We start from the raw sequence: 12,491 nt of genomic DNA, 5'->3' as shown, positions 1-12,491 counted from the left end.
TACAATTTGCATAACAAACCGGGCTTCATTGTGGATATTCCATATATTGTTTTCTATTCATCTGTTGATGGACACTTGGGTTGTTTCCACCTCTTGACTACGATGAATAATGCTACTCTGAACATTAATGTACAGGTATCGGTTTATGCTCTGAATTCAGTTTTATTGGGGTTTATATCTAGGAGTGGAGTGGAGGGATCATATGACAATTCTGTTTAACTTTTGAGGAACTGCCAAACTTTTCCACACTGGCTGCACCATTTTTACATTCCCACCTGTGGTTCCAATTTTTCCACATCCTTGCCAAAACTTACTTTTTGTTGTTTTGAGAACAGACATCCTAATCGATGTGAAGTGGCATCTTATTGTCACTTAGTTTGCACTTCACTAATGACAACCATGTTAAGCATCTTTTCATGTGCTTATTGGTCATCTGTATAACTTCTTTAGAGAAACATCTATTCAAGTCCTTTGTCCATGTTTGAATTGGATTTGCTCTTGTTCTATCTTAGAAGTACTTTATAGATTCTGAATATTAATCCTAGAGTAGATAGATGATTTGCAAATACGTTCATTCTGTGGATTGTTTCCAGTTTCTAGATAATGTCCTTTGATGTATAAGTGCTTTTTCATTTTTAGATAACACTGTGCCAGTCTTAGATTTTAACTAATAATTTTTTGGCATCTGTGGTTCAAAATCTTTCCAATATTTGATTTTCCTATGATAAGCCTGCCAAGAAGTGTGACTAAACATTGTCTATTTTGTGTTAAATATACTTATCCAATATGGTCTTTATTACCTGCAGGCCACTCACCAGTTAGCAGCTGGGAAGCCCTGAACACTGTTGTTAAGCATGTGGGCCATGGTGTTCCCAGGGATAAATTCCTTTTGAAATCAGAACAACTTATTTTTCAGAGGGACATGGGGGCAACTCTGTTAGAATATATTCTGAGTGTCATGAATGGTTTAAAGAATCTTGATCCCACAGTCCTCACAAAATGTACCAACTGGATTGGTGCTTGGTACAAAGAACAGGGCTCAGTAATTGGAAGGATTAAAAAGAGAGTGAGTCTAAGAATGGTTTCCATAACTGATGCAAGTCTGAGGAAAGATGTTGCACAAAGGCCATGATTCATATGTTTAATAACTTAAGGAAAAGTCTATGAAATATTAATGGGGAAATGACATTAAGGAATGATAGTTTTCTTTTTTAAAAAATTAAGAAATATTGGTTTTCCAGTGTTATTAGTTTTGTTTGGAAATGAGAGAGGTTGTTGTTGCATGATTTTTATGTCTTTTAATTTCAATAACAAATCCATTTCTGGGCTGAGGATGCAGTTCAGTGGTAGAGTATTTGCCTAGCATCTGTGAGGTCTTGGGTTCATTCCCCTTCCCTGCCAACAAAAGTTACTCATTTCTTATAATAAATGTGGTTTGAGTTCAAGGTCTAATCAATTACACCTCTAAGACTTTTATTTATTTATTTTTTGCAGTGTTAGAGATCAAACGAGGGCCTCATACATGCTAGATATGGGCAAAGGTCATTTCTTTCTGTATATCCAGGCCCTAGCAAAGTGTTTATCATAGTTGCCTTCCCATATCTAATAAATAGTTGGTTAAAGCTCCCCATCAAAGCAGTCTCCCCTAGCTTCTTAACTCCACAACTTCCAAGACTTTACCTTTTCTTTGTCTTCATGGGAGCCGTTGTTAGAAAAACACCAAAGCAGATGCCACTGCCTTGGGTTCCAACAAGAATAGTACAAGCTCACAGTCTCCCCTATGTAATAACAAACCGATTATTTCAGCCTTCCAGAGCATTCTAGATGATAAGTCATGGCCTACTTGAGTATGCAAAGCTCATAGTCTTCAAGAGCAGCTCCCAAGAGAGATTTACACAAAGACTGCCATCATTCCCTTCTTGAGAAGTGTGTACAACATTGTTCCTCAAAAAGGAAACATCAGCACCATTCATGTCAAGAATTTGAGGCCAAGACTGGCCAAGTCAAGTCAGGCCCATCTGTCAGATGGGTCAGTATCATGATCCCTGGGCTCTCTTTATATTGATATTACACAGGTAATGTCAAAGTACTCAGAGCAATATTGTTTGGTCCTAGAAGTGTGTTTGGCTTAAAAGGGCCAATAAAGCCAGTCGGTACAGCCAAATACCTTTGACATGTAGACTAGATGTTCTAGAATGAGCACTAAGCATAATTTCTGCTTGCAGTTAAGACTAAGCAGGGAAAGCAGCCACCTGTGTGTAGGGATTTTGGAGGGTCTTGTTACAGAGCCCAACATTGCTCCATTCTCAATCCTTTTACAGTAACACACAGAGAGGCTTTTGCAGACATGCTATTGGGAGCTGTTTGTTCAACAAACATGTATGAAGAACATAGGATACAGGTAGGCCTGTGCTTGCCTTGGAATTACAAACACAGTTACAAACACACATGAGATATGACCTCCACACCAGGGCTTTAATTAGGCTGACGCTATGTCCTGGTTTGCACAGAAGCCCCAGTTTATGCCTATTATCCTGTAGTCCATCTGACTTATATTGTCCTGAATTTTTCCTCACTCTCTTTTTTACTTTTTTTTTTTTTTTAAATTGAACCCTGGGCCTTGCATATGCTAGGTAAGCACTATACCACTGAGCCACATCCCAGTCCTGGATTTCTCATTAAAAACAAAACAAAACAAACAAACAAAAAAAAACAACAAAGTACCATTATTAAAACTTTTATTAAAATGAGAGGGGAGGGCTGGGGTTGTGGCTGAGCGGTAGAGCGCTTGCCTTGCATGTGTGAGGCCCTGGGTTCGATCCTCAGCACCACATTAAAAAAATAAATAAATAAAAATAAAGATATTTTAAAAAATGAGATGGGAAAAGTTGGCTAAAACTTCACTTTATACTTCCATGGTCTTGACTAGAAATATGTGAGGCGTATGCAGTGAACATAGTTCACATGTTAAGACATAATGTTTCTACTAAATTGAGAAACTCCTTATGCTGAAATGCACTTTATAATTGACATATACATATAATTTGTAACTGTGCTCAAATGTAGTTCTATTTCTACGCAGAGAAATACAAGCTGTGGTTGTCAATTTACATAACTTGAGTTTGAATATAACTGAACTACCAAAATCTTCTGATGAAGATGATGTTGAACTTTAAAATCTACCACTTCATTTGGGGACTGTGCAGTTATCTCTCTATGCTGGATTCAGCTGTATTTGAGATTTTAAAGGATTAGCTTTCATGACAAGAAATTGATAAGCTTAGATAGTATTCAACTACAAAACACATTTTGTAAATTAATCTAAACTTGTACAAAAAAGTGTTGGGGTTTTGGAAGCAAGTCATCTAAATTTTGATTGAATTCCATTCAAAATAACTTGTGATCCATAACCAAGTGTTGAACAAATGAAATAGAAAACCATTAGGCTTTGAAGCTGGTCATGAATTGCAACTATTAAAAACAAAGCTAGCATACAGGAGGAATCAGATATAGATGACAAGAGCTCAAACACTTAAAGGACTAAAATGTGAAATTCTGTAATTTTGTTTTAGAAATTGATATGTGGGATGATCCTTCAAAACTTTAGCCCATAATATTCTTACTAACTTGAGAAACTTACCCCACTGAAATGAACTTGTAATGAGTTGGAGGGCACATTTATGAATTTATGTGCCCTGTGATAATCGAAGAAGAGAAATGGAAGCTGCAGTTACCAAAATGTACAGGTTTTTTTTTTTTTTTACATTAATGTATATACATTAATATAAAGGAAGACAGCTAGAGTACATGAAAAAGAAAAATGCTGTGGCTTTAAGATAATACTAGAAATCAAAAAGTTTTAAGAAAAATACCACTGACAAGGTATTTAAAGATTTCTATCACTGAAACAAAATACATGAGGTAATCAGCTTAACGGGAGAAAAGGTTTATTTGGGCTTGTGATTTCAGAGGTTCCAGTTCATGATCAGTTGGTTGTGTTACTTTTGGGCCTATGGCAAAGCAGAATATCATGGCAAGAGGACATGGTGGAGGAAACCTACTTACCTCAGAAGCACAGAGAGAGAAACTGACTTGACTGCGGTCCCTCAATCCCCTTTAGGGGTATGTGCCAATGACCTAACTTCCTCCCTCTAGGCCCCACCTACTAAAGGTTCTACTGCCTCTCAACAGCAACACAGGCTAAGCACCAAGCCTTTACCACATGAGCCTTTGGGGAACATTTAAGATTCAAACTGTAAAAGTGTTAGAACCAGTTATGATGAAGACAACAATTAAAATACATAAAAATGTATCAAAAATGATCAGTTTATTATAATGTTCAGGTAAACAATATAAGAAAGTTTTAACTTAATTCTTTAATGTGCACAGATTTTTTGGAAGAAAGTGTTTTATGTTTGAAAGTAATTTTTAAAAATATTTATTTTCTGTAGTTGTATTGGACACAATAACTTTACTGTATTTATTTATTTTTATGTGGTGCTGAGGATTGAACCCAGGGCCTTGCACGTGCGAGGCGAGCACTCTACTGCTGATCCATAACTCCAGCCCCTTGAAAATAATTTTTGATAGAATAATTTGTTGGCTCACTCTTTTTTAAAAAAATAATCTTTTTTAACTTATTTTTTAGCTGTTAATGGACTTTATTTTATTTATTTATATGCAGTGCTGAGAATTGAACTCAGTGCCTCACACATGTGAGGCAAATGCTCTACCACTGAGCCACAACCCCAACCCAGTTTACCACTCTTAATGGATTTGTGAGAAAATATTTCAAGATATTAAATAATATTAAATGTCCTTTTCACTCTCAAAAGAGCACTGGTTTAGATAATAAGTTACACAGTTCCTTTACTTTTAATTTAGAAGAGAAGTATAACAGAAAAAGAAAAATAGCAAAATAACAATAAAAATAGACTAGGTAACTAGAAAGTACAATTAGCATTGTACAGCATAATTAAACATTGTGGGTAAGATATTTGTTAAAATCCTATTAAATTCATTATTGAGCTTGTGAAAAAGCAAAGAATTCTTAGTCCCAAAATGGCAAATAAAACTGGGAACTCAAAAAAAGTAAAATAGTAAAGTTTGCCATTCTCAAAGATATCTGCCAAACCAAAGAACTTACTCAGCTTAGTAGCCCAAAGCCTATCCAACATGGGGGTTTTTATAGAAAAATTCTCCTCTCCAACAATTTTGCCCCGCACATGCTGAAGACACGAAGGTCTTGAAAAACAGTGCTGAGAAGGGGAAGAAAGTTCAAGAATCTGGAATCTCTGGCTGAATCGCATGCAGGTTTGCTGTCTTACTTCTCAATAGCCGGGTGGTCCTACATTTTCAGAGCTGAGGGTATAATTTAGAGTCTACTCAATTGGCACCTATTAGAACTAAATACGAAGGCTCTGTAAGTAAACCATCCTTATCCCAGGTCTCACAGATAAAATGCCAATGCAAATGAGTAGCCCCCAGGAAAAATACAAACACACTAAGAAACCAGACACCTGGAGAAAGAAACATCAGAAACAACAGCTGGCAGGAAGAGACACAGAAACACAATGACAAACAACAAAGGGTTGATCAAGATGTTTAAGGAAATTAATAGGCTTAAAGAAATAAACAACAACAATATGACCAGGAATGGCTGATTCTGCTTCAGTATTTTAAAAACAGGAACTGGCTTTACCCTCCAACCTTAAACAACCAGAAAACCAAAGTATAAGAAAAAATGAATACTGGGTACCAGGTAACAGGCAATAGAGGAAAGTAACCTTTGAAGGAAGAGAAGCCAATGAGTAGAGCCCTGTTAAGTGGTCCAGCTCACTGCACAGAGAGTTTGCAGGCCTCCAAAAAAGGAAAGGGAACCCAAAGAGAGACAGGAGTCCTCTGAGATGAGGGGACAATGGTCAGAATTTGGGGATGCCAAAGCAGCTAAGCTTGAAACATCAGAAAGGAGAGAGCTGCAAAGCAAGAGTGAGAGTAAGCACTCTGGAGCTCTTTGGTGGAGCACTGATCTGCATATGTGAGACAATCACCCAGGCTTCCAAAGGAAAGGAGAGTCAGACAATCCTTGGATGTAGGAAGAACTGGGGATAATTTGTGTTCAAGCAGAAAGAGTGAGAAGACTTCCTAATACATGGGACATCTAGAAAGACATTGAGGCCTTTAAAAGATATTGCCTTAATAGTGGGGTCAATTAACCCTAGGCTGCCCTGTACCTGCCTCTGTTAGTCAGCTTTCTATTGCTATAACAGATACCTGAGATAAATCAACTTATAAAGGTTCATTTTGTTGATGCTTGGTGAATTTGTTAAAATAACCTGACAGAGTGAATATATCAGGTTCAGAAAGTAGGGTTATAGTTCAATGCCTCTCCATATCCTACATAGCTGATTTAACCACAAAAATATGTAGTTTATACTAGTATAGAACGGAGCTCTGAGTGCCACCAAGCAAGTCTGGTGGCACAAAAGTGTCCTCCTGGAAGTAGGGCAGGTTCCCAAAAAGTTGAAGGCAGTTTTCTGACTCATTTGTTACAAAAGATGTAGAGTTCAGAGCAAATAGGCTCAATTCAAATTCATGAAAAAGATTAAGAAACCCAAAGAAAAAGACTTTACCATTATCATGATGTTCTTATATTTATTTGTTTATATAACTGTAACCCCTATCATATAAGTTCCTGTAACAAAATACTTATAGAATGTCATAGCTGTTAGAGGATACAAACAATTTTTCTGGAGCCACAAATTGAGAGGGAGGAAGAATATCAGAGAAGGCTCCGTGGAGGAGATATATTTAAGATAAGCCTAAAGATAAGCAGAAAGGAATGCAAGGTTGTTTAGTATTAGAAAATTAATTTAATGATTAATAATAGTCTACCATATTAAATGATAAAAGGAGGAAAACCACATGATCATCTCATTAGGTACAGAAATGGATTGGATAAAATTCACCAACTGGTTTTAAAGAATCTCTTAGAAATTCATAAATAGAATAACAAAAAATTTGTGATATCTCCTGAATGGGAAAATCATATGGTCATGAGAATTAATGACCTATAACCATGCACATCAAAATGAAATGCTGTATAAAAAGGCCAACAAGAGAGTACAATTCCATTTACACAAAGTTCAAAAGCAAACAAAACTAAATCTATTTTTAGGGACACATATTTAGGTGGTAAAAGAGTAAGCAAGGGGATTACAACCACAAAATTCAGCATAGTGGTAACCTTTGGGACAGGCAGGAGAGGGAGGGAATCACTGAAGAGTACCTGAGAGCCTTATAGGGCATTGAAATTTCCTATTTCCTAATCTAAGTGGTAGTCACACAGATATTTGTTATTCTGTAGACTGGTCAGATGTACATAGGATATATTTCATAATTAAAACCTGAAAGAAATAAACAGAAACTCACTCATGGAGAAAGAATATACTGTGTGTGTGTGTGTGTGTGTGTGTGTTTTGCAGGGCCTACTCACACATCCAAGGCAAATGCTCTATCATATCCCAGCCCTTAATATGCTTTTGTATAATTATTTATTGACCTCTTGATGAATAAGTGAATGAATGAATGAGTGAATGAACAAAGCCACTGAAAGTAGAAGAAATAACATTGTCAAAGCACAGGGGGATGAGCGGGTGAGAAGTGTACAGTAATCTCTCCATGGTTTCTATGACCAGAAAGTTGAGTGTGACCCAAATTAGAAAGCATGTCATAGGTCAGAAAAGGTTTTAACAGGAAGCGGTTCAGGTTTAAGAGAGGGGGCAAACTGGATGCATTCCGGAGTATTCTGGCAGCTGTGTGGAGAACAGATGAATTTAAAATCACTGCCTTTACCAAAAAGAATCCTCAGGAGCTGCAGAGCAATGCAGCTAAGGGTGCAGTGGCCACTAGCATCTCGCTCCCAGCTCCCCATGGCCCTGTGCACAGGGGGCTGGCATCCGACCATGGAAAGTGCAGGTCTGCTGTGGGGGCAGTGTTGCGCCCCTGCACCTGGCAGAGAGAATCCAGAGGAGCAGGAGACTGCAAGGATAGGCCCTGGAAAACCAAGAAATGGAGCATCCAGGCAGAATGGAGAAAGACCACCTTTTCGGAGGAGGTGAAGGCCATCCAGACTGCTGAATTGCAGGGACAGGTATGCTGACTTGCCCCTAATTTTCGATGGCCATACCCAATAGGCAGATGGATGATGGAATGGGTGGAGATGGAGATGATATGGAAATGTTCATGGAGATGATGAGAGAAATCAAGAGAAAACTTAGGTAGCTGCAGTTGAGAAATTGTCCCCGAATTTTTATGGGGCAACTCTCTAATCACTAAGATCATCAAGATAAATTGTGCCTTATGCCTTGACTTCTGCCATTTTCCATGTGCTTAATACTGTGATTCCCACTGTTTTCCTTTTCCTTGTAGTTTCCTGATGTGTCTTTACTGATCCATTTGCTGTGAACCTTATGTTATTTCTATGTGTCGAGTTGGGTCGTGTGTTTCCAGCTTCTGATTCAAGATTGCCTTTGCCCTGTCTAAGTTTCTGTCAGCAGTAGAGTTTTACTCATTTGCATGGAAACATGTAAAATTAATAAAGCAGTTAAAAAGCAATCTAAAAAAACCCAAAAAACAAAAAAACAAAAACCAGAATCCTCAAAAGGAAACTGGATGTAGCATGTGCCATTATGAAAAGGAACAGTGAATTTTGTTCAGGAAACAACATGAGAATACCCTATAGTGCAAACGACAATTGCAATTAGTCCCTAACAAGGGATGTTGGTGTTGGGCTCAGGTACGGCAAGGTCTACTGGGAGAAATAAACCTTGATAAATGGTTTGAAGGAAAATGCTGACTTGGTTTTTAAAGAGCTGACACATTTAACCCTTAGAAAAACTGGCATGTCAGGACACAAAGCTAGGAAATGTATGCTTATAAATGGGAGGCCCCAAACCTGGACACGGATTCACTTGATCTCACTGGTAAGGACTAGGAGAGGCAAGGATGAGAAAGACAAGCAAAAATGTAACTATGGTCATTGCCCTTAAAGGCTGAATATTTGCAAGTCTCTTAAAGTCTAGTATTCCTTGATCTAGTAACAAATTTACTATAACGATCTTTATTTCTCTGGATGTCTTTTTATTATATTGAAATGAAATCCAACTCTATTTTAGTTAGAGTTCCTAGGTACATTAGACAATTTGGTACAACTTAACTGCTCCTCAAGTATAACTATCTGAAAAGTGTTCAATTACACACAGAATGAATTATCACCTCATTTGCATGGACCAAAAAAAAATCTATTAATGCTCAATTGAGCCTGAACCAGTGGTAAAACAGGTGAGAATTTATGGTTGGATAATCTGATTGAAGCTCTATTAATGTTCAAGACAGTTTCTAAATGAATTAAGCCCCAACTCATTTGTATGCTCCATCCCTTCGAATGCCTGATTGTGCCTAAATCAAGCTATCCTTGAGTAATTACGCAGCCCTCGGGGTGCCCAAGGGCATCTTGGGCTTTCTGTGCACTGGCCCAGACTAAACCAAAGCCCTCCTCCTTTGGCTGTTTTCTTTCTGGTAGCAAAGTGACTTGTGATATGATGATTAGTTATCATTAAAGATAACAATTAGCTTTGGATTCAGAGTCTTGCATTTGGCTCAGTAGTTTATCATGATTTGTGTCAGGCAATCTCTACATCAACACAGTGAATGGCAGCGCAGTTGTGAATGGCTCAGACCTTGAAAGGATGGAGTATGGGGAAACAGGGAAACGGATGAGTACGGATGAGTATGGACGGTGAGTGGGTGAATATGGCAAGGAGAGAACGGGAGTCACCCACTCTGTCTGGGAAGATGTTACTACAGTCCTTGAGGGTCCCTCTTCCTCTCCAGCCCCTTCTTTCCCTTCCTTCTTTGGCTGGTATGCCTATGTGATCAGGCATTGCACTTGAGTGTTTAATATCTGTATCCCTATTATATCGTAAGTTGCTAAGAGTGGAAATCATTTGCTGTGGTCCCAGTGTCTTGTATACTGTAGGGGCCTAATAAATATTTTCAAATGAATAAGTGCATGACATGAGTAAATGGACACAATAACTTTTATTTCTGCTCTACATTTCTCAAATGGAATTCCTGTGTATGTCTTGTAGCCTTGGTTGGACTTGATGGAATCAGTTCCTTAAACTCCTCAACTAGTTTCTTTGGTCCAGAATGCTCCTTGCTAATCAGAGCAGCATTGAGCTCTGCAAATCATGGAGTTACATTTTATAAACCACAAGGGATATAAAGTGAAAGGTGAAATCTGTATCACCCGAGTTAGCCCTGAAAATGTCATTGGAAGAAACCTGTCTCTTATTAAATCCAACGCAGGTAAGATTTTACTTAACTTTCATGACACATCAATAGATCTGGCAGAGCACCTGAGAAGTACTTGGCTTAAATTTAAAGGCCATAGTCTATGAAAAAAAATTGAGTCTTTCACAATAGCAAGACTGTGGAACCAACCTAGATGCCCTTCAATAGACGAATGGATAAAAAAAAACTGTGGCATTTATACACAATGGAGTATTACTCTGCATTAAAAAATGACAAAATCATAGAATTTGCAGGGAAATGGATGGCATTAGAGCAGATTATGCTAAGTGAAGCTAGCCAATCCCTAAAAAACAAATGCCAAATGTCTTCTTTGATATAAGGAGAGTAACTAAGAACAGAGTAGGGACGAAGAGCATGAGAAGAAGATTAACATTAAACTGGGATGAGAGGTGGGAGGGAAAGGGAGAGAGAAGGGAAATTGCATGGAAATGGAAGGAGACCCTCAGGGTTATACAAAATTACATACAAGAGGAAGTGAGGGGAAAGGGGAAAATAATACAAGGGGGAGAAATGAATGACAGTAGAGGGGGTAGAGACAGAAGAGGGGAGGGGAGGGGAGGGGAGCCGGGATAGTAGAGGATAGGAAAGGCAGCAGAATACAACAGACACTAGTATGGCAATATGTAAATCAACGGATGTGTAACTGATGTGATTCTGCAATCTGTATACGGGGTAAAAATGGGAGTTCATAACCCACTTGAATCAAAGTGTGAAATATGATATATCAAGAACTATGTAATGTTTTTGAACAACCAACAATAAAAAACTTTAAAAAATTTTTTTAAAAAATGAGTCTTTAAAAATATTTGAATCATGCCCCAGTCAGTGGGATATACAAACACAACTGAAAGTTCAGCAACATCTGACCCCTAATCCCTGGCTCATTTTCACACCCAAAGGACTCATGCAGGGTGGAGTAACAGGCCTCTTTAAATTGTTATTTCAGTCTTATACAGAATAAGACTGAAAATATATGAATCAGGGGGTTGGGGTTGTGGCTCAGTGGTAGAGCACTTGCCTCGTATGCATGAGGCACTGGGATCGATCCTCAGAATCACATAATAAAATAAATAAAATAAAGATATTATATTCATCTACAACTAAAAAAAGATTATATAAATACATGAGGGTTCCTTTTTTAAAAAAAATTAGATATATTTTTAGTTGTTGATGGACCTTTACTTTATTCATCTATTTATATGTGGTGCTGAGAATTGAATCCAGTGCCTCACACATGCTAGGCAAGCGCTCTACCATTGAGCCACAACCCCACTCATGAGGGTTCTATTTTAATAAAAGAAAATTATAATATACTTGGCTAAAAGAGATATACACTTTTTAAGTCAATGAGTGCATAAAAATATGACTGCCAGATTAATCTGGCTTATAACATTTCAGAACATATTGAAACAATTATCTCTTTGTCTTTGAAGTCAAAGGCAAAAAGCAAATGTTAAAACGATTATCTTTTTGCCTCTTCTTTAAAGAGGCTCACAGACATTGTCTCAGTGGGACCTATGATATGTTTCGGAGGTGGATAAGTAAGAATGTGGACTCTGATTTTGCTGGTGGAGACATGAAAAGCTGAGGGAGAGTCTTGGAGTATATGGAGGTCAGCAATGGCGCCCTTGCTCGAATCCCCATGCCCTGGCCTCAGCTCAACATCGGCTCCCCCAGCCCAGGTCGCAATCCAGCTTTTTTAGAAACCACAGCTATTCAACTCCACCTACTTCTTTGGGAGCTCAGTCTGAAGAACGTTCACAAATTCCTATTGGAAGATTGACTATGTTAAGCTGCTGACTGTGGACATTCCCAAAGCTTCTATTGTTAGCCAAATGTTTGCAGAAGCTTACTATCTCACACTCTGACAGCCCTGCCGTCATTCTCACCTCTCCCTTATCCCTTCCCTACCTTGCCTGTACTCAGCAAAGCTTCAAGACACAGCCTGGATGATAACCTTTCCAACTGACAGATGTCTGTTCACAGAGGAACACCTCGACACCCCTAATGGACACCGCCACCCGTGGAGGGGAGAGATGGAAACTGTCTTATCAGTCGGCTGTGCCCAGTGCCCACTTCTCCAGTGTGGGAAATGGTTCCTTTTTTTTTTTTCT

At 38.3% G+C, this 12,491-nt stretch overlaps 1 protein-coding gene and 1 pseudogene across 2 annotated transcripts in view; one reads left to right on the top strand and one right to left on the bottom strand.

The window, feature by feature from the left end:
* Positions 1 to 12,491, bottom strand: part of Kif26b (kinesin family member 26B) — a 488,260-nt gene that overhangs the window by 54,242 nt on the left and 421,527 nt on the right. The gene's annotated exons all lie outside the window — the stretch shown is intronic.
* On the top strand, positions 103 to 9,959 carry LOC125618543 (annotated as a pseudogene).

The sequence above is a fragment of the Marmota marmota genome, unplaced genomic scaffold (assembly GCF_001458135.2).
Source record: "Marmota marmota marmota unplaced genomic scaffold, marMar, whole genome shotgun sequence".
NCBI classification, from domain to species: domain Eukaryota; kingdom Metazoa; phylum Chordata; class Mammalia; order Rodentia; family Sciuridae; genus Marmota; species Marmota marmota.
Note: the sequence above shows the minus strand (reverse complement) of the source record. Positions and strands in the feature narration are given on the sequence as shown.